This window comes from Copadichromis virginalis, linkage group LG17 (assembly GCF_057382275.1).
Source record: "Copadichromis virginalis isolate Kocher_CV1m ecotype Utaka linkage group LG17, C_Virginalis_male_GT1.1, whole genome shotgun sequence".
NCBI lineage: Eukaryota > Metazoa > Chordata > Actinopteri > Cichliformes > Cichlidae > Copadichromis > Copadichromis virginalis.
The window spans coordinates 26,481,649-26,509,020 of record NC_140634.1 but is presented as its reverse complement, the minus strand read 5'-3'; the positions used below and the strand labels follow the sequence as shown (position 1 = coordinate 26,509,020).

Here is a 27,372-nt window from a genome sequence, read left to right as displayed (position 1 = left end):
AGGGATCAGTGACAAATCCCCCAGAAGGGGTAAGTGATAATCTTGAGGAGCATAAGCTCATCCCAGAGGAGGAGAAAATACCCTGCCTCTCTGTTTTTCCTGGCCGCCTTTTAAGTCTTGTGGGAAGCTTCGGAATAACTTTAATAAACTATTTCTTCTACAGAAATGTGAATATCAATGTGCTCTGCATTTCAAAGGCCATCATAATACTGGATCTATCTACAGTGGGGCAAAAAAGTATTTAGTCAGCCACCGATTGTGCAAGTTCCCCCACCTAAAATGATGACAGAGGTCAGTAATTTGCACCAGAGGTACACTTCAACTGTGAGAGACAGAATGTGAAAAAAAAATCCATGAATTCACATGGTAGGATTTGTAAGGAATTTATTCGTAAATCAGGGTGGTATTAAGTATTTGGTCAATAACAAAAATAAAACTCAATACTTTGTAACATAACCTTTGTTGGCAATAACAGAGGTCAAACGTTTACTATAGGTCTTTACCAGGTTTGCACACACAGTAGCTGGTATTTTGGCCCATTCCTCCATGCAGATCTTCTCGAGAGCAGTGATGTTTTGGGGCTGTCGCCGAGCAACACGGACTTTCAACTCCCGCCACAGATTTTCTATGGGGTTGAGGTCTGCCCCACTGTATGTTCATTAAGAAAAGAGATTTAAAAAATATATAATTTATGGGATTCATTAACTCATTATATTTGATTAAGTGGATACTTTTAAATGTGCTTTCCAAAAATCCTTCCATCCCAGCAATTTGAAAGTTTTGGACTAACTCCATTTAATCAATTACATCTGGACTCAGTCCTTATTGATTCCTCTTTGTAAGTAATTGAAAAGTCCTTTCCAGTCAGACCAGTTTGCAGAGTTTGAACAGGAAATTCTTCTTAACTTAGAGCTGCCAAAATACCATAATGAAATGGAGGAAAAAAGAATTAAATGTTGTGAACAGCCGCAGCTCTGCATGTCTTCTTTCTAATGCTCATTTCCAGCTCCATATGTTTTCTTTTACCAGAGCAGCTTTGCTTGATTCACAGAGTAAAATAATCCCTGTTTATCTTGTATTTGAGTGAGGTGAAAACCCTCAGTTCATACAAGCTGTTTTAGCCACCTAAACCCTGTTTGTAACACACCTTTTTTCTTATTGGCTGTTATTTGCAAACGATGGGATTGAACAGCTGCTGGGTGGGGCTTCTGCACTCACAGACCTAAGATACGATATTATGAGCATCCACTGCTGTAACAGTTTATATGTGAGATAACAACATTAAAAAAAACATTTTTACATGTCAGAATGTCTCCAACAATGTCTTCCTGGAGAAATTATGTAGTGTGAGACTCCTGTGGAAATCAGCAAAAAGTTCAGCATCTCTGTTGGTACAAACTGCCATGTCAAGCACAACACTGAAGTTTTCTACGCCTCATTAAGGCGTTACCGTCTCCCCAGGAGTAACGTAATTAGCGTAACCAGGATGGAGGAGGGATGGAACAGAAATGCTGACCCGCCCCTGCAGCCTTGGTGCATCCCATCCTGTCATCTCCTTGCGAGTTAAAGACCTACATACCGTGTCACCGACTTAATCTTTGGTCTGTCGCAACCTTTTCACCCTCAAGCGACTCATCATAGCCTCAGACGACCAGAGACTTCTGCCTGAGCTTTTTCCGTGGTGCTAAAAACACGACTGAGCTTTGAGGCCCGCCTCGCTGTGATGGGATGTGACAGGCTGAATGCAAGGAACGAGACCCCAAACCAACAGTACGTCAAATTGACTGTCGAATGACTTTGTTGCTTCTTGATCCCTCTGGCCTTTCAGTTTGAGTTCACAGCTGAAATATTTTGGACTTCTTGGCCAATTCTAATGACCTTGCACATTAAACGATGCTGCTGCTGTTGTTGTTGTTGTTGTTGTTGTTGCCATCGTGTCAGGCAGTGGTCACGCAAGCATAAATTATGAATGCAAACATAACTACTTGATTTTGGATAAATCATTGCAGCTGTAAACATGAATGAAAGCCTCCCAGTGAGATGAGCTTTTCTTGTTGTGCAGCTTTTATTTATTTATTTAAAGACATTCAGTCACGCATATGTCTCATAACGTAAATATCCTCTATGAATCTGCAGATGGCAGCTTTGCCTGTCTAAATTCACCGTCATTCAAGAATGCAAATAAATCTGTAACATTTTTCGAATAGGGTTACGTTAGGTTTAAAGTATTGGTACTGGTATTGACAATAGTGGCCCTGTATTTACTTGGCATCAGAGCCAAAGCTTGCAGTATTGCACATCTCTACTGCAAAGTGCAGCAAAAAAACCCCCAAAAAAACAAAACTCCTGGTGCTGCCCGTCTCCTCCTTCCTCCTCCTCCTCCTCCTCCTCCTCCTCCTCTTCAGTCTGTTTGTATTTACACTCGGTCCAAAGTGAGCTCCTCTTTCTCTGGCTTCATAATTACATGATGAAGCCAAAGCGAGTGGAATTCCTCTTAATTAGGACCTGAGGGCAAAGGGAGAGAAGGCTACTTTACACAATTAGTCTCAGCCTCCCGAGGTCTACAACAAGGTAACTCCTTTTTTGATTTTTATAGTTTCTTGAGATGCATTATATGGAACAGGACATCACATTTGTGCAAGCGTGTTTATTTATGTTTCGAGAAGGGAAATTCAGAGTGTATCATGTTGAGTATTTAAGCAGAAAACAGAGACAAGGCAGGCCTGGTGTAAGACCAAGCCCTTTCAATTTGATTTTACATTAGATCCATAATAAATCCACAAGATTTACTCTCTCTGCTGGCATATCTGGGATTTATTAGCTGGTCAAATCAGCAGCAATCCCTCTCTCCCATTTTATTTACTCTCGTCTTACTTTTCTATTTCAAACTTTTTAAGTGTTCTCAATTTCACAGAAACGTCACCAATAAAAGATGTGTTTAATAGTATCAAAAAGCGTGTTAGTGCCAAGATGCTAAACAGTTTTTTTTGTCTGCAAAGAGGCTCATCAGGTAATCCAGTTAATCCATCAAACGAGATGGTTGTGCACGAGTGTGCTCGATAAATACGCGTTTCTTTCAAGTTATTCATGCTGAATGCATTCGAAATCATCAGCCTGTCCGTGGGCTGTTCCCTCCTATTTCCATGTTTCCATGTTGGCAGGAAAAATTGTTTGCAAAAGTCTAGTTTCAAAATTTGAAAGCTGATATGCATGATATGTCCAATATGGAAGCTTTCAGTCTGCCACCATCTGAAGACAGGACAAGAGCGGAAAAACATGCATTGGAAATACACCCAGGGGACCCAGTACTAATATATATATATATATATATATATATATATATATATATATATATATATATATATATATATATATATATATATATATATATATATATATATATATATATATATATATATATATATATATATATATATATATATATATATATACACACACCCCTGGGTGTATTTCCAATGCATGTTTTTCCGCTCTTGTCCTTTTCCACTTTTGAAAAATCACAGCAAACCATTTAGATGCATTTATTATACCAGGGATCTTTTATTTTGAAAAGTGAGCGCAGAAATGTCTCGTGTACTTTGCAAAGTTCCACTTTATTTTAAAAAAGAACACACACGCTTGAGACGATGACATTTCAACACTGAATCTAAATGAAATCTGAGACAGTGCTTTCAGTCACATTGCATGTGCAGCAGCAAGTGTCAGAAGCGGTCACCCTTTTCAAAATAAAACACCCACTTCCTGCTTTCAGTTTAATTTGAAGGATGGAATCATTTTTCATACCCATGAATGCATTCAATGTCCTTACGGAGGCATATTCACCCTAGATGTGTCCATTCCCATCACAGAACCGTCGCTTTCCCACACAAGTGGGCACAAGTGGATCTAAACCATCAAAAATGATGCTCACAGCAGAACAGAGACTCCTACATATCCCTGTAGGGGACAATGTATCTTTCCCTACACTTAAAGCTGGAGGCTGTTTCCTCTTTTTGTAAACAAATGAATGACCAGCGGACAACATCAAGCTTCCCTTTGATCTGTTAGTCTCCGTAGCTGCTGTTGTCTCCTTTAGAGTGCGTTTTAACTGTTGTCAACACGTCCCGTCCTCTGCCGTTGGCTTTCACATGTCTGTGAGCCCTGAGGATTGGCCATCTTTATAGATTTCCCAACGGGAGGTTATCTTGTTGATCACCAGGCTTGGGATGGAGAAGACAGCCGCCTGATTTATTTTCCTCCTCCTGAGTGAGGCAGCAGGACAAGGACATCGTGACCCGTCTGAAGCTCGGATAAGCCCGCGTGCCCATGCGTGTGCGTTTCACTGATGCTCGTTTCAGTGGGTGACAGTTTGAGCTAATGAGTGATGCTGGTGCCGGTGCTCAGGAGACGGATGCACGGGCTCAGCTCTTCCTCATATTTCAAACTCTCTGAGAGGCCTGTTTTGACACCTGGCTGTCATTGTTTGAGACTGAATGATGCTCGGATCCTCCTTAATTTATAGGAAAGGCACCCGGGTGAGGGCTACATCACACAGACCACATTTAAACGCTGAAAAATGGCTGTCAGCTCTATTTTCATATTACAGGTGGTGGTCACTTGAGAAAGCTACTTTCCAAATTTAGCAGAACACACCAGGATCTAAAACCTGCTCAGTTTTCTTCTCACATTTAAACTGCAGGTCTTAATCTCCACTTGAAAATGCACACCACTTATCTTTCAGTGGGCAATCAGGGACACTTTTCATTCTTTTATTTTTCTTTTTTTAAGCATTTTTGCCTGAACTGGACAGAAAACGAAGACAGAAAAATATATAAACACCGCAGCGTAATATGAAAATTACACTTGGACTGGGTTGGTCCATCCTTTATATAAAGTCTGTGGTCTTGTCAGTCCTTACATTTGTCCTTTGTCTTTCCATGCCCCCCTGTCGAGTCCACCTCTTCTCCCCATGTCAAACTAATCCTTGTGCCCTGTTTCTTTGTGGTATATGTTGTTTTATGCGTCTGTATTATGCTTACTTCCCCCGCCTCGTTATATCTACAGTTTTCAGCCGTGCGTCCCACCTGTTGTCTCTCCTCCAGTTATCCTGTGAGTGCCGATATTGTCATCCGTCATCCGTCGTAGTTATGTAGTATGTTAGTTCTCCGTTTCCTTGGTGACATCTTGATCCAGCACTGCTAGGATTTTGGGCTTTTGTGTGTTTTTTTTGTTTTGTTTGAGTTCAGCATTAAAACTGCTTTTCTGAGTCAATCCCTCTTTACCACCACACTTTAGCCACAGATGGCAGACGCAAGAACCACACAGAAGAGGTAGACAGTGAAGGAAAGATGGGACACTTGTAGGGAAAAGTGATCTGACAACATGAAAACATGAACTAAATGCTGCCATTTAGGAGGAGCATTTATAAATGTCCCTAAATTATAAGTTTTACATAAATAAATCAAGTCACTCCCTTCTTCTTCCTCTGCTTCCTCAGTAGCAGAAAAAGGTGTTGTCTGTGTTAGCTCTTTAGTTTTAGAGTGGAATTTATCAATGAGATGTGGTGCATGGAGGGTATACTGAATATTTTAGTATAACAGGACTTTTGTTCGATCAGCCACTTTTTTTTAAGGATATTACTTGGACACACCCCACCTGCCTTTCTCCAGCAGAGCTGTTGCACTTCACCTGGCTTTTTCCTCACATTCTCAGCCCAAAGTTCAGAGTTCAAGCACCATATTCAGTTTTTTTTATACGCGTAGCCCCACTTCTTCTCCAAAGAGCCAAAACAAAAAATCTACATTTACACAGACAGCTTTGTCAGCAGAACTTTTCGTTTCCACAATCACATCCTCTTTACAATCAATACCTCAAAACAGAATGAGGAAGGTGTTTAACGACTGCAGCCTTTAAGCATTACAGACATAACATCCAGAATATTTCTCTCTTAGACTGATCGCGGGCTCTGCGGAGGATTCAAGTGCTCCACTGGGTTGACTGAAGGGAAGCATGACGGCTAGAATAGAATGGAATATCTACATCATGCTTTACTCACATTTACCTGCTGAAACTGTCTCTTATATATAAAGACCAAATGCAGCAAACTGCTCAAACCCATTCGAGAATGGGTTCCCTGCCGGTTCCCCTCTAAGGTACGCTCTTAATTGCACTGATCATCTGTCAACAATTATAACAGCTTTATTGAGCTGTGAATGAGGAGGTGCACCATGCTGCGTGGAAAACAGGACTAACAATGTTAAGGCTGGAAAATATGTTGGTGGGGGGGCACTGAATCAAAGCAGGCTTAGTGAAAACTGGGGGCAGAAGTAGAATACAAATGAGGTTTAAGCTTGAGAGGACATCAAAAGGCTCCAGAGCTCGAGTAGCGACGCAGAGAAGGTTGTTATTTGATAAACTTGGCGGTGGGAGTTAAGAAGTGTGTGTGTGTGTGTGTGTGTGTGTGTGTGTGTGTGTGTGTGTGTGTGTGTGGATGGGTATGTTTGCGTCCCAGTGGACTCACTTATGAGTACACAGGGGAAACAGTAGAGGAACAGTACCTTTTGAGGTGTGAGTCAAGTGTTTTCTTGTGTGTGTATGTGTGCGTGTGTGTGTGTTGCAGGTTAACAGGTGCGTTTGTTTACAGTCATCATTTTGCAGAAGGTCACAGATCAGGAAGCGCGGGCTGAGTTTGTGTGCGGAAAGAAAGAAAGAGAAAGAAAGAAAGAAAGAGGAGCGGAGGGTACGTGTGTTGTTTTAGTGATGCTCATAGCCACCTTAGCCAACCATTAATGCTCTTCCTCACTGCGAGCTTGCCGGTTCCCATGGAAACGCCTCTCCGTGCTGCTGCTGCTGGCAGCATCCTATCACTCCCAGAGGCCTCTCAGAGAGATGACCGAGACGAGCTGCTTGGGATCGGTGGGGGCCTTGAGGAGCTGCGGGCAGAGAGTTTCTCCATAACTCACCTCCCATCATCCACGTACTCGCGAGCTGATTCTGTTTGTATATAAAAGGAAGCTGCTGGTATCAAACCAGATTTGAAGCTATGAATTATCTGGTTGATAAAGTGGAGTGTTCAGCAGCAAAAGAGTCAGATGTCGTCCTCGGGAATTTTAGATACCAAAGACAGTGAGAATTTGGACTCACCTGTCTGCAAACAAGAAGCAAAGTGCCAAAAACTGCAGTTCCTCAAATGGCCACTTGAGACTGGCTCCAAAAGTGATGTTTAAAGCCTTCACAGGTTTAAAGATGAAATAAACACATTCATGGCACTTCTCCAGAAGTTGATTCTGTTCATCTGGACGTAGCATTTTGTGGGAGAAACGTTTCGTCACTCATCCAAGTGACTTCTTCAGTCTCAGCTGACTGCAGGTTTCCCCAATCTTATAAACAGTACATTGCATAATGAAGGAACAATGGGCTGGTTTCAGCCCATTGTTCTGACCATTGATCAACAACCACTGACCAAAACCCACTGATCAATGGTCATGAGTGCCATTCACAGACAGTTGGGGAATGGCTGCAATCACAGCATTGTAAGATGGTGAAAGATGTACCCTTAGGCCCCCTCCTCGATTCAGAGATGGTCTTTCCCTTTTCACGTAAATGGCCTCATTGACTCTGCTCTCAAACCAGCGTTCCTCCCTGTCCAGGTTGTGTACATCCTCATGCTTGAAAGAGTGTCCACTGGCCTGTAGGTGTAAATAGACTGCAGAGTCCTGGCCTGACGAGGTGGCTCTTCTGCATTGTGCCATCACTAACACTATGTTACTCTGTTTGTGTCGGGGGACCCGATCCTTGGGGTGGACCAGTTTTTGGCGCAGCATGTTTTGGGGTTTAAAAGCCACAGAGACCCGGTGTTTAGAAAAAATGCGTCTCAACTGCTCCGATACTCCTGACACGTATGGGATCACTACAGGTTTTCGCTTAGGCAGTGGTTGTCCTTCTCTCCTGGATCGGCTGGAGCTTTCTTATAGCGCCTTCCCAGCTTTGAGAAGTCCAGCTGGGATAACCACATTTACTCAGGGCCTTCTTCATGTGCTGTTCTTCTGCTTCCCTGGCTGCTGTGTCTGTGGGGATGGCACTTTTTTTTTGGCATTTTTATAAAGGTATTGTCAGTCATTCTTAAAGATTCTTTAGTAGAAATTGTGAGATTTCCTTCCAGGCCACTGTATATATGTATGTATATACAGTGGCCTGGAAGGACATCAGAAAGAGAATCTGAACTTACAAAACAAATTTTAATCCTCTTTTCTTCTCCAACACAGAGGACACATCCTTAAATTTTCTCAGCAACCCCTTCAATCCATCCATCTATTTTGTGCTACTTACCTGGATTCGGGTCATGGGAGCAGCGATCTAAGCCATCAAAGAGACGTAAACCAGCATGTCCTGGGTCTGCTCCGGGGGTTTCTCTTGGTAGCACATGTTCAAAACACCTCACCTAAAAGGTGCCCAGGCATTTAAGTAAGATGCCTCAACTGCTCTGTATTTGTGATCTCATTCTTTCGTACAGCACACAGAGCTCGTGATGTAAACTGACTGGCATTAACTAAATAAAGAGATATTTTTTGAGATTGGTTGCTCAACATTGACTTGTACTGACTGACACATTGTTGGGGAAGCGCAATTTAGGAGCTCCAACACGGCGAAATCGCACTTCTTTGTTTGTGCCAGGTGGATTTTCCCTCAGTCAGTCATTTTTCTGGATTTTTTTTCCTGCACCACATCATCAGTCATTAGTGATGCAGAAAGAGGCAGAATGAGGGGGGGGGGGCTTGAAAGAAAGAAAAAGGAGGAGAACATGTACTCCCTGCCGTCACCGCACATCAGAGACACATTAGAAGTTACTGAAATGGAGAGGAGCAATCCCCCTCGGTCCGACTTCAAAGGCAGGCGGTTTTGGAGAGAAAATAAGGACAACCGTTAAAGATTCAGTAGAACTGCCAAAATCATCTGCCACTTCAAGAATACTGTCACAACATCTGATGAAGCAAAGAGCAGGGAGACGCCGCAGCGATTGATCAAACATGTAACATACGTTGGCTTATTAGGAGTGAAACATTCGTTGGATTGAAAGTAATCTGACCATCCAGCTGAGAAAATAAAATGTTTTCATTCCTCTGCTCTCACCTCACATGCCTGCTGATGCTGAGCTCCAAAAACACTAACGCTGTAGCAGGATTTCAGCTTTACTGACAGCAAACAAGGCTTAACACATGTTTCTCGTCTGTCTGGGATACAGCACGGGCCTTGTTCTGCAGATTTACACCTTAGGTTCAGCAGTGGGAGCTGTTAATTAATAGGAACACCTGCTCTAAATCACCGAATCCTGCACACACACACACGCTGCTGATTAGGAAGCAGGGTCCTGCGTTACTCGAAGGGAAAAATCTGCTCTGGATTATGGTCAAGCGTGTCGCTGCGTTGCTCATATGATCGTGCCGATTACTCCAGAGGGCTGGGACATATGGCGTGGGTTTCAATCATGAGAAGAGAAGCAGAGGGGGGAGAAAACAAGAAAACAAGAGTCGACTTTTGTGTCGCATTCACACCACAGTGCTGAGGTGTTAATGCAATCCTGACACTCATCCATACAAATCCACGTATCAGTTGGAGCAGCCACGGCAGGCAGCCCGTCTCCATGGCGATGCAGCATCTCACTCATCGGAGTGCCGACTGGATCCTCGGCGCGGGGAAGCGACCTCTCGCTCCCAAACATGTTCAGCGCTCCAAAAAGAAATCAGAAGAAGCTTTGATTGCACTCATTTTTAAAACTCTGAAGAGAAGACTGTTCCAAGAAAAAACGACTTCAAACAGGAGGCGCCACAAAATGTGAGGCGGCATCAGTGTTTGGATGCAACTTCAGAAACTGTCTCTTGTGTGCTGTAAGGCAGCAGGGGGGCTCAAGCATTAGAGCGAGTATCTGAAGGAGGAAAACAATATCTGCACCCAGGAGGATTATCATAATAACTTCTATGTAGATTATGACTAAAAGAAAAAGAAGCAACTTTGTTTCTGCAGCGCAGCCCCAACAGCATGGTTACTTGAAATAATCCTCACATACTTGGGAAAAATCTGACTTTGTTTTCATCACCCTTAGAGGCTTCAAGCCATTTACAAAACATTAGACTGCATTATTTACCACAGTGGCGTGGTAGCTGTGAAAGGGCATGCCAGGTTGAGCAGCAGCAGAGGGATGCTCTGCATGTACTGAGACTGGAGAAAGAGATGGGGTTTTTTCTAAATTTGGCTTTTTCCAAAACTGTAAACCAAACTGCAACCAATAAATAAATAAATAAAATGTTCTTCTGCTGGCAACGTAAGGATGGATCCAGTGAGTCAGCTTCCATAGGTGCCTGAGTTTGCAGCATTAAAAAGCTACCAACAGTTAATGATTTTATAACTCATCCCTCTGGTTGATGGCTTCATAGCGTAGTGTTTAACAAGTGACATATCCCTGGTCTAATCCTGGGAGGAGGCTGGAAAGAGAACTAAAGATAAACTTTCCTGCATGTCTGTGCTACTAGAGCCTTGCCAACCAAGCTCGGTAGTGTTATGTCTGTGAAGGTTCTCAGTCATCCAGGTCATCGTAGTCAAAGGAGCTTGCAAAGAAAAGCATCTGGACTTCTTTAAGTTACTTGAAGATGTTTCACCTCTCATCCGAGAAGCTTCTTCAGTTCTAAGGTCAAATGGTGGAGAGTCCCAGATTTACTTGGTAGTGTTAGTTTATACCTTAACTTATCACTCACTCTACCCTCCAATCCAAATATGGTATCTTCAGACCCCAAAAGAACTGCAAAACACTAACATTGAATACATGGAATCTTCATCTCCTTCTTTCGGCTGCTCTCTTCCCTCGCCACAACAGATTATCTTCCTCCATCTCATCCGGTACCCAGCGTCCTCCTCTGTCACACCAACCCTCTGCATGTTCTCGTTCACTACTCTCCAAAATTTGATTTAGTTTTAGTCATAGTTTAGGCTTTTAAATCTTCACTTCCTAACTTGTCCTGACTTTCTTCACAACTTAACTGGTTCCGTTTGGATCTCATCTCTCCAGAATATTTTCATCACATTTTTATTTGTTGATTAAATTTACATTTCTTGGCAATTTTAGTCCCTGTTCATTAGTTTTTATTTAGTTATGATCAAATAAAGGTTGAGGATGAAAATTATTGGTCAGTGAAATGAAAACTACACAACACCCATGAATCTGCACTGGTATTTGTCTTTTCCTCCTGGCTGACAGCTCCATCCACACTCCAGCCTTTCCTTCTCTCTCGCTGCCTCCTAACATGCCTTCCCCCTCTCCTATTCCTGTGCACTTGGCCAACAGTAGCGCAGTTTCCACCGGCACCCTGTTGACCAGCAGCACGGAAAGTTGTCGCTGGTAACCTGCACATGAATCATGTGGGAATCTCATCCTTGTTTGATTTGGTTTTTGCACTGGATGCCCTTCCTGACGCAACCCTCCCCATTAATCAGGGCTCGGGACAGGAAATAGGGTCCGACATCACAACAGCTGGATCCATTTTTTATACCATCTAAGCCATAAATACAAAAGCAAACACACAAAGATTGGATTAAACTGTGTTTTCCCAGTTAAAACAAAGTAGAGGGATTTCCAAGGTTAAAAGGTATTTCGCTTTTAATGCTGGGAGTATGAAACATGTGTGGCACCACCAGACAAAAGTATGCATAATAAACAGAAAAAGAAATAGAAACTCCTACATCTCCTCTGGGGTTGGTTTTCAGGGTTTAGAAAATCTATTTTTATTTTATTGGGACAACTTAGGGGGAGACAGGTACAGAGGTTTGGTGAGCTAACAGGATTCCCAGTCTTGAATGTCCAAACATAAGTACAAGCATATAAGCACCTAAACAAGAATATGCCAGAGTGAAATATGTAAGTCTGCTTTAGTGTTTTTCACTGTGCAGGAGCAGGCTCTGGCAAAACAAAAGCATTGTTTGCTCTTCTATTTTTATTTCCACATCCTCTGCATGGATCATAAATTGACGGGGAAGTTTCACCTGCAACATGCTGTTTTGGCTTTGCTGTCTCTCAGCATGATATCTTGTACTACATAACCACCAAGTAAGTGTTTAATAAGCTTTTACAGGACTCATAAAAGATATGTTTGAAGGTTTTCAAAGGCAAGTAATGTTAATCAGTTTAATTAACTATCTCAAGCTGCAAAAGCAGTTTTAACCCCACACAATTGTCCAGCTTTTTTGTCCTCTCTTTCAGTCGGTCAATTAGCCTTAAATGAATGATGAACATAATTTTCTGATTAGCCTGCTCTCATTGACAAACCTCCCTCGACTCAGAGATGATTAGACTGTAAAGTTGATCAATGGTATTGGATAGTCCTCTCAGGAGACCGTCCCCCAAACTGACCTCTTTTTATCCCGGGGTAAAATTTTATTTGCTTTTACATAAATTGAATGAAGGCAGTCTAATGGCTGAGGTGGTCCTACTGCAAGTAAAATAAAGAGCAGATTATTTCTTTTCTTTTTTTTCCTGACTTGAAGTGAAGTCTCTCTTTGAAATGTGGTTTCGCTGTTTCTGTGCCATTCTCTGATGGAGCAGCTCTGCCTGTCTGGTGCTGCATTTCTAAGCAGCTGCTTTCCTTCCCTTCATGTCAGAAATAAGGTGCATTGGGATTCCAGTCTTGTAACCCTTGTTTCTGTTGTATCCCATTGGTCTTTACTTCGCCAAGCCTGAAAATGACACGAGTATCCAGCTTTCATTTTCTGTCCTCCTAACTAATGATCACATCTTCTTTCCTCATTGTTTTTTGTTTTTGTCATCCTGCGCTGCTGGTGTTAACCTTCTCTCTTCTGCAAACACCACACAGACACAAATGTTATTTTAAGCCTGAGCTGTGAACATCAACCACTTCCCTGCTGCTGTCACTCCTCCTCACTTCTGTCTCTTTATTTTTGCTTTTTCTTCCCCACCTTTACTTCCCTCGCTCCTACCGCTTTATCGCGCAGCGACAACAACAACAGCAGCATGGTGTTTAGCTGTTGTTGGAGGTGGTGAGCAAGCCAAAAAAAAGTGTGGATGGGTGGGAGGGTTATACGCTGGCGTGCATACACAGATGCTCAAAGTGACCTCGGTCAGGATCTGAATCAGAGAAATCTTCAGGCTGTGTAGTGCAGAACAGAGGAGCGGGAAACAGCTGTCAGCCCTGGTTGAGATTTCAGCACCACAGGGAGGGGACAGCTCCCTGTGAGGCTTGCACTGGTTAAAGTTCTCATAAGATTAAAGTGAGATATATTTGGTTATTTGATATTTCTGCATTTGTTGTGTTTCCAGCAGATGATCCTGAATGGTTTGGAGAGTTTTCATCTTTCAGTGTCATGTGCGCTTGCAAAGACAGGGAGCCTTGCTGCTGATATAAACAAAACTTCTTTTTAATGATCAGTAAAAAGCACTTACTCAGAAAGCACTCAGCACTATCACCTCAACATCAATAAGATTTCTGGCCTTCTGGGGCCAGACGGACTGCATGGGTTTCCTCTGCTTGTCCCCCTCAGTCCATAGATTAACTGGGAGTTCTAAATTGATTGTAAGGGTTAGACCTGCCCAGGGTGCACCTAAAGTTTCAGATGAGGAGGTTGCCATCCACACAATTAATCCCTGTGAGACAAATGCTCAGCTTCAGACAGTTGTTTCTAGTCTTGCATCTCTATAAAAACCTAGAGAACTTTTACTTTTATTCTTTTTTATTTATATATATTTTTTATTTATAAATTGTGTTATTTTATTTATTATTCTGTATTTATTATTTTGTACTTGATCATTTTCAGAGGAATATGTCTTTTATGTTAAGGTACTTAATGCTGATCCATGAATCATTAAAGCATGAAAAAGGCGCCTAACTGGAGGGATGAACCCGGGCTGTGTCTGCACATAACAGACATTGGCAAAGAACCAATTTTAAATTGTATCTTTAGGCACTTTTTTACCAGCTGTCTGTCAAAAAAAACCACATGGGTTGTTTTTTTTTTTTTCCATTTCTTTAGTTGGGTCTATGAAAATTCCAACAATAACACAGTTTGACAGGCATAAAATAGTATTTCAGCAAATCTCAGCATGATGTCCTTAAAGAAACTGAAGAAACTGGACAAGTGGAAGATAAAAGAGAAAGTGGTAGGCCAAAAAACTATCAGCAGCAGGTGAACAGTATATGAAAGTCCTTAAGAACAGCCGGGACCTCAACATAAAAAAATAGGTTTTAAAGTGTGTTTTATTCAAGCAGTGTGTGAACAACAAAAGTGAGCCAACATCCAAAGAAGGAAAATACTTTAAGAAGAAATTACAACGAGGTTGTGTTGTAGAATGAAGGTGGTTACAACAAATATTCACTTACACAAACTCTGTTTTTGCTTTGTATGTTGTATTCCCAGAACATTCACACATGTCAGTGGTTTAAAAAAAATCCTGTTTCCAATTTTCTCACTAAATTCTAAAGAAATAAGAGGCCATTAAAACGAAACTCTTTTCACTGACTTATCAATATTTGAATACATCTAAACCTACTTTAGACTCCTCATAGTTCATCTGAAGCGCAGCTTAAATGCTTCTCTCGAAATCAATCGGAAAACTTCAAACACTACGTGAGCAATAAATAATGTCCACAGTAAAGTCTGCAGAGGTTTCCTTATAACCGTCCAAGCCAACTTAAAATCAGTGTTAAGTAACTTCAGTTTCAACTAATACATAGAAGATGCCCACGCTACTAGACTTGCATGGAAGCAGACCAAAGAGACTTAAACGGAAGCCTGAAGGAATATAGGTATAAATAATAATATAAATAGAAACGTTGGCGTTATGACATTGGCTGTAGCGAAAGAAAATTAATTATAAATTTATGTTGACCTGATGTCCCTCTTTATGTCGAACTACAGTATTTATAACCCTCGTCTTGTCCCACACCTCGAGACAGGCTCCCATGATTCTTTCACTGACTCTGCAGGATGTGTGCTCAACTATAGTCTGTCTTTTACCCAGTCCATGTGAGGAAAGCATTTTATTCTTATCAAATCTAATGCAGATTTTTGGTGAATATGATGGAAACTAGCACAGAGAAAATGTGGGTTTTTTTGACTGGTAAATACTTTATTTTTACCGAGCCCCGCAATGAACATTGAAAAAATAAATAAAGATGAACTTTTGCGAGATCTCGCAAAAGTTCATCTTTATTTATTTTTTCTCCAATGTCCCTTGCGGGGCTCTGTAATTTTTTGTCTCATTGGATACTTTTTTCCCCTTTTAATTTCACAAAAGGAGTAAGAGAGTATAAGTGTATCAGGCCAAAAGAAAATTGCTAGTGAAATAAGAGACTATCAGAGCAAGCTTTACTCTTTTTGTATTTATAAAAAAAAAAAAAAAAAGAGTTGGAAAAGTCACATTCAACATTTATTTGTGTTTAATGTGCTAAATGCAAAACCAGAAACCTGCTTCTCATTCCATTTTTATTTTTACATTGGACATGAACTGCTAGCATATCCCATTTTGTCCCGCATTCAGTATTTTAGGATCCCTGTTTAAGTTATGTGAGCATTAAGATGACAGCAGTTACACTTCTGGCTTCATGCATATCTTTTAGTGATGCAGATGAAGTGCTGAACAAAGTGTGTAGTAATGCCAATGCTCATAAAATGATGATCATATAGATTTTATGGGCTGAGCATGCAGGCACTCACTCTGTTGCATTCGCATCACTGCATTTTGTTGTTAGCTTTGCAGTATTTGCAGTATCGCCTGTTACAGGTGTGAGTTTGCAATTCAAGTGCTGCTTTAGCTGACATTTACCTCTTTTCACATGAAATCATATTTTCCACTCTACTGTAGCACACAATGTGTGACGCTGTAAGACATGAAGCCTGGAAGTGCAGCGACTTCTAAGCAGCTCATTAATCTGCTGTGCCAGCAGTCGATAGCGCACACCAGCCATGTGAAGCAGTGAACGTAATACAAGAGGTGTTAATGAGGATGGGGGCATGCAGCAGGATTCATGTCGCAAATCATGCCTTATCTCTCAGCTCTCTTTCTCACACACACACGCACTTTCTCGCCCCTCTGCAGGGCAGAAGGATTCAGGGCAATAGGGTGGAGAGAGGTAGGAGGAGGTGGAGGAGGTATTCTAGTCCCCTTTCATTTATCTGCCAGTTTCTGCCCCAATTAACTCCCATTAATATCACTTGCCATGCTCCACCTTGAAGCTGATGCACATGCATACCTTACGAGCGCACACTCACCTGAATATGTGCACAGAAGTCAGATGAAGCTGGGCCTGTGAAATGCATCACAATGAGTGGCTTCACATGTGTGTGAGTGTGTATATGTGTGTGTATCAGTGTGTGTATCAGTGTGTGTGTGTGTGTGTGTATAACATCATGTGGTGATTACAGCACCTCCTCCTCTGATTGTCCTGGTGTCGCTGCCAACAGCTGTCAGCTGGAAAGCCTTCAAGGAGAGAGGAAGTGCAATGAGGACGTGTGTGTGCGTGTGTGTGGAGAGTTACAGAGACTTCAAGGTCGTATGTAATCACTGAAGAGATGTTTGAGAAATTTTTCAGTGGCAAATTTATTTTTTCTACATAACCTCTGACCTCAGTGAGAAGAGATGATTTCCCGCTGAGTGTCAGTATGTGGAAAAGAATCTAACAACATTAGATATCATATAGTGAGTTGAACTACATACCATCCTGTCTCATTATCAGCTTCCCTCAGCGCAGCCAGAGGTGTGTAGAGTCAGGAGTAGTATGATGAGCGAGCGTCCGTGGGAGACGAGAAATCTGTAGTCCTTTTTGATCTCTCTGCGGCTCACAGCTCCCGAGCCTGCACAAGTGTGACAGTAGCGACGCACACACCTGAATGAAAAGTTAGGTGCGCACATGTGAAACCTGCCAGGTTGGCTTAATGCAATATTTTAAGCCAGGGAAGTCAAGTCACAGTTATTTAAAGTGGAACTACTCTGCTTTTCCTTATTTTCTGTCACATGCATATACTGTCATTGTAAATCCAACTGAAGCTTCAAATAATAATGTAAAAGTACTCCTTGTCAAGCTTCAGGGTTTGTTTGTTTTTTACTTTTGGCTCTGTGTGATGTCAGAAAGAGTGGACATCCCTAATGCTATCTCAAGCCTAAAGCCTGCTGTTCAAACCTTGTGTTTGCAGATACAGTGTCAGAAGAAAGCTGGATTTAAGGGGGAGGAGCCATAGGAGCTTTTTTGACACTGAGAATCAAATCCAGAGATGGAAATGACCATAGTAGGTCCGCTTTAAAATCTGCTGGCGTTTTCCTTTAGAAAGTTTATATCCTCACATGAACACATTAGATATTATATTTTATATAGCTTCATTTTACAACTACAGTTTCCTATGGGTGATTTATACTGCAAGGTAAAGATCCTCTGGCACTGGAGTGAAAACCTCAGCAATCAGATTGTTCTTTATGAGCTGCATTTGTGGATGGTGGGGAGAAAGAACCTCCTCCAACAGGAAAAGACCTGATAGCCCCTCCCTGACATTGATTAAACAATCAATGTCAGGGAGGGGCTATAATATACGGCAGCTGGTTGGGAGGTGAGAGAAAAGGACAAAACAAACTATGGGAAGAAATAGGATGTGACAAAGTGGGTGAGAAGACCATTTGTCTACATTCTTAGTTAACATTCTTGTTTTGATTTAACCATATTTCACATGTAATCTGCAATAGGCAAACATCTACTATCCCGGGTTTGTTTATGTTCTGCACTTTTACAGATTATATAATATAACATCTTGGTTTAAATCAATTCATACAAGTTTGTTAAGTTAACATGTTATTTATTTCAACTGTTAATTTGTATTGTTTTGAACTTACCTTTACCTACCTGTCTTCCAGAAGCAAAAGGAGGAAATGTAGTTCTACTTCCTGCTTTATACCTTCTGGGTTCATCTGAGGTCACAGGAAGGGACCAAGGGCAGGAGGGGAAGAATTCTTATAATTTAATAAAGTTGATTTTAAAGGGTTTATAAAGAAATAGATTTAATGTTGTGATATGTATTGATTACACCAGAGTTTATGTTGCCAGTCAAGAGGAGTAGTAGAGGATGAATATAATCATGTTCATCTCACCTACCTACTGAATGGAATAGTCCAGGGGAGAAAGTGTTTGATTAAGGGGACTATTTAAGCAGACGAACTCAGGTGTTTCAGAAGAAGGGTTCAGGTCAGTGTAGCTGTGTGCAGTTTGACCTTAATTTCCGTTGATTTAAGTTCAGTTATGTTTATTTGAATTGAGTTAATTATAGAGTTGAGTTTCTTATTTGTTTCTTTGTAAATATTGTTGGGCCACAGAATGGTGAATAAATCACTTGCTACACTGGACAGCATCAGTCTCCTGCACTTCTTTGACCGCTTAAGTCGAGTCCTACCACATAGGGGCATATATTACAACAGCGGTCCCCAACCGTTTTTGCGCCACGGACCGGTTTATGCCCGACAATATTTTCGCGGACCGGCCTTTAAGGTGTCGCCGATAAATACAACAAAATAAAACTAGTACCGGTACCGAAAAAAAGATTTATTCATAACACACGTGAAAAGACCCAGGAAAACCGAGTTAACGATAAAAACGATAACAAAATAACGCTGAAAACCGATAAAAACCCTGAAAACCATACATTTCACACCTGAGCCTCAACCTTCGCGGCCCGGTACCAAGCGACTCACAGACCGGTACCGGTCCGAGGCCCGGGGGTTGGGGACCGCTGTATTACAACACTAGTGAAAAGAGGAGGGTAGAGAAGAAATGCAGAATCACCTGATCCAGCTATAACTATATGCTATATCAAAAATGAAAGTTTAAAGCCTAACCTTAAAAGTAGAGAGGGTGTCTCCTCCCGAATCCAAACTGGGAGCTGGTTCCAGAGGAGAGGAGCCTGAAAGCTGAAGGTTCTCCCTACTATTATACTTTGACAAACTCCTGAGAACCACAAGTAAGACCGCAGCCTGGGGGCAACTGAATGAGCCCCTGCAGTCAGCTGGTGGAGTAACTTATCCATTTTGTCCAGTTGTTTGGTTGGATTTTTTTTGTTGTTGTTGTTTTTTTTAATGTAACAGTAGGGACCGCCAGCACAAATTAGCAGGAATATAGTGCTGGAAAGCAGGAAAGTAAAGGAGGTGAGGATAAACACATGTCTGAGGGTGGCTTTGTGGGGGCACCACTTCCTGCTTTCATGCTGTCTGATCTGCCATTTTTAGGTAAGATTATAAGTAATTTAATATAAGATCAGTCTTTCCAGATATTCTCATGTCGTAACATTGTATCTAATATAAAACTACAGGTATTTTTCATGATTATGTTTCATAATGCTACAGTTATAAAGTCAGTGCTTTGATCATTTAATTAAACCTGTGATCATATATATACGTTATCATCAGAAATATTTCACAGGGATTTTTAAAAAAATCATTTCTTCAGGTGAAATAAAGTGTTTAAAAAAGTTTCTCTTCTTTGAGTCATAAATACTTTATATCTGAAATTTGAGACCAAAAAATGATTTGTTTATGTTAAGAGAAAGAAAATCTACAAGAGAGAAGAAGACGAAAAGAGAGGAAGAAGGTTGACTAAGGACAATTCTCCATTTAAGTATATTATTTATCGTGCACGGCTGCTTAAGATGTTCTAGAGCACCATTTGAATATTACAAAAGGTTATTTATAGAGAGATCATCGGGTATCATCTGGTCTCTAGATACTACTCTGAAGAAGTGAGTCTCTAACCCTGATAAGATGACTCATTTTTTTCTTTTAGCAGTGTTGTTGCCATGTTATCTGCCCATTATTTGATGTGCCAGGCTTCACAGGGTTAATTCCACTTTGCTTCAGTGGATTTCTGCATTGCTAGCACAGTAAAACATGAAATTACCATTGCAATATGTATGAAAAAGCAAAATTAATCCGTCTGTGAATTCAATCTCTTTCATTCTGTCTTGACCAAACAGGCGTACAGTCTCCAGAGTGACCAGAGAGGAATGGGAGTAATCGAGCTCATCTCCTCTCCGTGGTGGAGAGTTATTCTCAGGAGTCCAATGTGAAATTTAGCTCATTACTCCTCATCCCCTGCAGCGAGTGCTGCCATTCTGAATGAGGCCTTCAGTTAAGAACCTTGTTTGGAACATTTCTGAACTGCTCGATTTGTTTTATTATTATTTATTTAATTTTTTCGTAAGTCGACCTCAAACATCAGGAGACTTTAAAACCTGGATCCCTCAGCTGCTTTCTGCCAATATAAATGTCACAGTTAGCTTTTAGTATGTGCCGTTTCAAAACATCACTCATTTGAAGACTCAAACTGAGCTGACACGAGTCCTCGGTGGAGGATTTCATAATATTTTTCATTATTCATGACAGCGATTGTGTGCAGGCAGCTACTTTCTCCTCTGCGGCTGAGATGAGGGGGCTTTATCAAACAGGAGATGAAGAGGCTGACCCTGTTGTTGCTGCATGTTTTTACTGTTTTAGCTGCATGCCATCTGTAGGATTGTTGTAGCTGCGTGGCATGAAGATGAACGATTGCTCGCAGCCTTCTTTTTTAGACAGTTTTGGGGATAAAAGGAAAAAAAAACAATGTTTGTCTGAGCGTTTCCAGCTTTGGAGATAACAGCAGAAGACAGAAGTTACACATTATCTGAAGCTCAGATTCAGAACATGTTTGAAAGCAGGAAAAAACAGTATTTACTATTAAAGATGGCATCTAACAGGAAAGCAGTGCGATCAGTTAGTGAGGTAAAGAGGGACATACATTCTAATTCTTTAGTACCCTCGTGCAAAGACTGAACCGTGTGTATTTGGCTTTAGTTCAGATATATGTTGACTTTTGTGGCATCAAACCTCTGTCTACCAGAGGCTGGAGCCTGGAACAACACTGCATATCTCCAGGCTTTCAGATGAGAGTCAGGAAGACAAACCCGGTGTCTCTTTGATCTCCTGTATTTGGCTCTGTGGGAGATTTAAGGCTTGCCGTTGAGATGCCGTGCGCTTCATCTTATTCTATTAATATTACAGCAGAAAGCCTACAGGAGCAGGTTGTTTACACAGGAGACTGTTCACTGTACCAAATCCTCTGATATAAATAAGAAGAAGTAATCACTAATGTAGTGGTGAGGACATGGTGAAACGTTTGAGTTTCAGCAACTATTTCCTAAAATGCTGTTTGTAGAAAGCTCTTTTTGAGTTGAGAGGTGATTTTGGACATTTTGTTTGGGTCTCTTCAGCGATCATGTTCTTGGTTTGATTTTTGTATTCAAGTTGTTTTTCACTTGAAAAAACAAAAGTGCTGTCACAGTCCTGTGTTCTTGTGTTTTCTTTGCTGAAGAACAATGAGTACAGATCCTATTAAAATTAAATAAATCCTATTTTATTTTGATTCCTCTGCTGGAGAGAGATCCTAAACTGCAACTTGTTTAGGATTACTGTGACCAGTACTGAAGCAAAGTGAAGTAAAATGAACTTTAAACATACTTTGATTAATTAATATAGCTCATAGTCTTGATTTAGAGAGCTTATATGAATGCATGCCAACACTTTGACAAGAAGCAGATTTTATTTTATTTGAAATCTATTTATTAAGACAAAAAAGCCAAACCAAGCAAGTACAACAGAAAAAAAAATCACTGATAAAGTAACCATTACTTTGGTTTTACTTTCAAAAAACAAAAAACAAGAAACCCTAATTCACATGCACATAATCCTCATGCATAAATAAAAGCTAATAAAGTAATTTTATGAGTAATTTGAAAAACAAACAAACAAACAAGTCAATAAATAAAGGATTGAGCAAAATGGGAGGATAGGGAAGGAGATCACTGTAAATTTGTATGTACAATTCAGCGTATTTTCCGCTAAATGAAATAATAAAGGAAGCACTTAACTACTTGTCTTTAGTATTTGGAGAATTAGTATTGACTATCCAACCATGCCTCCCCATGCAGATATCTTGTTGTATCATGGTGATTGCTTTTCCTCTGCCTTCCTTTCTCTGTGAATTACTGCCCCGCCTCAAATATCGCCTGTGTTTGTGCCTAATGTTCTGCTTTATCATTTGTCTCTTTGCACAACCTTTTCCCCAACTTCACTTTAAGACGAATGAATGATGAGCTAATGTCTTTTTAGACGGAGCTTTTGCCATGGACTAGGGACTAGGATGTGAGGGGAGGAATCAAGGTTGCGCAAGAGGCAGAAGAGAGGAATCAAAGCAATAAAATGGTAATAAAGTGAGACATCCTTGCCTCTGAGCCTTCAGTTAAATGGTCAGATATACTGGCAGGAAATGTGTAGAAGTACTCTCTGCAGGGTGGCAGATTTCTGTCAGCATATAACTGTGGAGGGGTACTGCATTACTCAAATGTCTGGAAACCTGCAAGAGACAGATTACGGATGAATGGCAAAACTGTTGCATCAAGATATTTTGACTTGCAGCCCCTAGCAGGGCTTAATCATCCAACATTATGTATCCTACAGCTTCCTCTCTTTTAAACTTCAGCTGTCAGCTGTTCAACTGCCTTTTGCGTAACATTTTGGTGATGATCAGAATTTAAAGCCAACATGTCTCTGTTTAAAATGAGTCCAAGATGTAAACCTGCAAAAGATCCCATTCAGCCCAGCAAAGGTAAAAACACCTCGGTAAAGGACACACCTGTGTATCCTCGATTAAGGCCAGCCTCCACTGTCCTCCAGAGGTATTGAGACAACCTTCAATGTGACACATTGAGATTGATGTTTGGGTTAAAGGGAGAAGGACATAGAAAAGCTGCAGGTGTTTCTCCTGTTTCTGTTTTGGAATTTGCTGGTTTTGTTACCCTCCTTTTGACTTTTGTGTATTATTTTGCTTTTTTGGCTAACAAATTAAAGCTTTTTTTGTTCCCTCATTTTGTTTGTTCTTGCATCCTCTCTCCTGGATCATGACAAACACTGCTGGAAAAAGAAAAAAAGGAAACACCAAGCAGCAGCTTTGAGCATGTCAAAATAAAGAAATACTTAAAATATCTCCTTTTCACCCTCAGTAGAAAAAACATGAAATGTTTTCTTGTGAATTTCACTCTTTACACATTCGAATCTTTGTCTTTCTGTCTTTGTTTGGATGACGTGCTGAACTCTGTGTTGACACGATCACAAGCCGAGTGGGGAATATATTAATGAATGCGATCGGACGCCAAATGAGTGGAAGCTCATTAGGAAAAAATACCTAATGAATGCTTTATAACCACCCTGCAGAAAAAGACAGAACTCTGAGGTTCCTGTGTTTGTGCTGCGTCTAATACAGATAATATAAAGAAATGAATTGCCAACAAACACAACGCTGCTTTAATTCCCTGACACTGAGGAAATTGATCTCCAAACTCAGGAAGGCAGCGGGGGAAGTCAATACCCTCATTGCCTCCTGGGAATTGTAGGCATTACAAATGGATTAGAGTGCTTTTACATCAGTACTGGTTATCATTACGGTAGCCTGTTGCTGTTGTGAGGAGGAAGGCTGGTTGTGTAGTTCATCTCTGAATAACAAAGACTACACATGTCACTACTGTACCATCAACTTCTCATGTTCACTGCTTAGAGATGATGAAGGGAAAGGAGCAGGATTGAGAGGCATGAGTCTCTGACATTTCAAGAGATCATCCATCTTTTTAAGCTACTGCAAGCTCACATTAGTGTCCTAACTTGGTGCATACACTCACACAGGTTTAGGCATCTGTGTTTGTGAGGACAGTGAATGGCATAATGCTTTCACATTAGAAACAATATCCCTTACAAGACCCTGATGCTAGGATGAGAAAAGCATGCGGAAGCCATGTGCTGTCTTTTGTTTTGAAGCGTCATCTTGTTTTTTCTTCCTCTTTTTATTTGTTGGATCACTTCTTAATTCTTCCTGCAGTTCAGCTGAGATAACGACAAAATCTGCAATCTGCACACCGTGACAAAAAGAAAGCAATTAAGGAAGCAGTCTGTTAAAATCACAGGAAAACATGTGGAACTGCTGGATGAGAAACGAAAATCTGAATCCATTTTTCCTGTGCAAAAGTCTTGAGTCACCCATTATTTCTTTGTATTTTGTTTCCAAATATCCCAAAGAGCTATTGGCTGGGAAATTGGCATATATGCCTTTAAAAAACTGAGGAAACTGGATAAGTGGAGAACAAAAGAAGAAGTGACATGCTTAAAAAACTGTCTACAGCAGATGAACATTATCGGAAAGTCGTGTCCTTGAGAAACAGGAAAAAATCCAGACACAGGCATCTGTCCTTTCAGCCAATCATCTACTGATCCCTGAAGCCTCAGCAGAAATGGTCTCAGTGAAAGGGTCGCTGTCAAAAACCCAATATTAAGTAAGGGAAGAGAAATCAAAATGAAATCATTCAGTACCATCTGGAAAGCATCTGAAACAACAGCTTCATTTTTCAGCATGACAATGATCCCAAACACACTGCCAGTGCAGTAAAAGCACACCTGGATAGGAAAACACACAGTGGAACGCATCAGTCATGGACTGGCCTCCCCAGAGCCCGGACCTCAAAACAGTGTGGAGTCATCTTGACAGGATAAGAAAGAAAATTATAAACAAAATGTGTTTAGAATTTTACATTAAGGTTAACTGTGTGGTTTAAAGTAGCTTGTTATGTGCCTTGTAAAGGTGACCCAGTGCATAAGTTTATTAATTAGAAAGTATTTTGCAGTGTTCTTTTAAATGTAAATTTAATGGATCTTACTGTGCAAGCACAGCTGCACATAAGTGACTCTGTGAATGTATTTTTATGTTGTTGTTGTTTGTTTTTCTGTTAATGAAATGCCAAAGTGAGCAACCAGTTAACCTTACAAGCCTGTGTTTGGACTGTGGGAGGAGAAGCCATGCAGTTACTGGGAGAACATGCAAAGTAAACACAGACAGGCCCCAGATGACCAGAATGGTTTTTTTTTAATCCAGAGCCTTCTTTTGTAAAACAATCAAATGCTTTGTTGCTAGTCCTTAACTCATTTTAATTTCTGTAGCATTTATTTCCCCCTTTGGACTCCTATAACTAAACATCATAAATCGTAAATATATCTGCTCCTTCATATCATCCCCTGGGCATAGTTTCCTCTTTTTGATTTAGTTTGAAATGTTTCAATAAATATACACTGACAGGACTGTATCATCTCTGTCAGCCTGTCCCAATTCTTCACTGAAGCTTCATGATAAAATAAAATATTTATACCAAAGACCATCCACCCATCTTTTTTAACCTCTTATCTGATATAGGGAGCTTATCCCAGCAGTCATATGGCGATAGGCAGGACACACTCTGGACTAGTTACCACAGAGAGACACACAATCACACACTCTCACATCAGCACCAATTTACAGGCACCAATTAACCTAACGTGCATGTTCCTGGACTTCATTAGTAAATCCCTGCAGGCACAAGGAGAACAAACCCGCTTCAACATGTTTTTGTGTGTTACGTTATACACATTTCCCTAAAGGGAGGGCTTCAGCATAAATTTGAAATAAAGTAATGTGGATTTGGGGTGTGCAGTGGATGTAGTTCATATCAAGAAGGTTCTGGGTGGCTGCCTGTGCCTGCATGGGCTCTCTCCAGCTTCCTCCCCCAGTGCAGAGACATGAATGTTAGGATAATTGGCGATTCTAAATTGGCAGTAGGTGTGGATTTGAGTGACAGCAGTTATCTGTGTCTTCCTATTATCCCTGTGATGGATAGATAGATTTAAACATAGCTTGCCTCTTGCCAAATGTCAGTTGGGATAGACTTCAGCCCCCCCACAATGCTTGTTGGCTAGGCTGTTAGGAAAATTGATAGGTGGACTAAGGGGAATTCAATCAATATATTATTAAAGTCATTTAAATATATGGATACATTGGTAGAAAATATAGGAATGGATGACAAAAGTGCAAAATTGCAGACCACAATTTCAATTAATCCTTTCTTTTAAAGTTCCGTTGTTAAAACTGGCTCACACTTAAAATTTTAGTGACGATCAGGGATAAAGCCATAGATACGTCTGCCTAAGGCTGCTAAATTATAGATAAAAATCAGTGGATTGCCCCTTTATCTTTAGCCCAGCAGTGTGCTAAATGCAGCCCAGCAAAGGTCAGATTCAACCCAAATGACAGCTTTTTTTAAAAAGTTTTCTTTAATGATGAAAAACCCTACGACTCCCAGCCTAACTGCACAGGAATTAAAATTCATCATTCATCATAAAAAAATCTACTCGTGAAGGTTTTGTGCCTTTCCGAAAAGGCCAAACTGTCTCTCCATGAGACACAAATGAGCATAAGCATGCACACACAAACCCTCCCAGATCCTCTGACTTAGCTTTTGGCAGCAGTGTCACAATTACTACAGACCCCACAGCCTCACCGTTGACTTCGCTGCCTCAACCGACTGTGAGAGCGAGTGTGAGAGTGAGTGCGAGCGTGCGATTGTGAAAACAACTCCAAGTGTTGTTAGATGACTCTACTCTGTAACAGCTCGCTGTGTCAACGTCAGCCGTGCAAGCAGACGGCTAACGAAGGCAGCCCGAGTCGCCACATGGTGCCGTGTGACATGTGCTGGCATCTTCGTGCCTCCTTCACCAACTTTGTTTGGTGACTCTGCACTCCAGAGGATGTGTCTCCTTTTAAGAGGGAATAAATATTCATTGTGAATTCTTCTTCAGCTCAACAAACAGGAAGAAGAACAACATAAAAAGTAAACAAATGTAAATGTCATTGGCTTAAAAATTCTCATCTGTCAACCTGATGAGAGCTGATGGCTCTTGGAATGAAGCCTTTTTCAACAGCACATTGCTGTGGGCTATAAATATATATATATAATAATCATTCTTCGGTCACCCAGTCCTATCATTTGCTCACGAAGGCATCACTGTCATGCAGAAATGCACCATGAGGACTCGTATATGCCAAATTCTTGTAGGCAGTCCACTTTAATCCAAAATAAATGTGAGTTATCCTTTTTTAAATGCTGAGAACACCCATAAGACATATTTGAGAAGAATTGCATAGCAAAATGCTTTCACATTAAACACTTTGTTAAAAAAAAATAGCTGCTGGACTTAACTGTGTGTGACACAGAGACTTTAAGCTAAACTACAGGCTAGTGAGGTCATAGACAAAGTTGAAGTTGAATGTCCACCATAAACTGGCAGCCCACACTGGCTGAGGAGAGGATGCGATACCAGAATGCAGCCACATTTCTGTCCTTGATGACTGCATTAAGATTGGATAAAGAATTTGATGGCAGACAATTACCTGTCCTTAAATATAGAAGAAAAACAGAACTTTCTGGAATTCATTCTTACTCTGCCTGAGCAAATCA

General features: G+C 40.9%; 1 protein-coding gene across 1 annotated transcript in view; it reads left to right on the top strand.

Annotated features, from left to right (window-relative positions):
- lhfpl3 (LHFPL tetraspan subfamily member 3) overlaps window positions 1-27,372 on the top strand; it is a 60,548-nt gene that overhangs the window by 20,364 nt on the left and 12,812 nt on the right. The gene's annotated exons all lie outside the window — the stretch shown is intronic.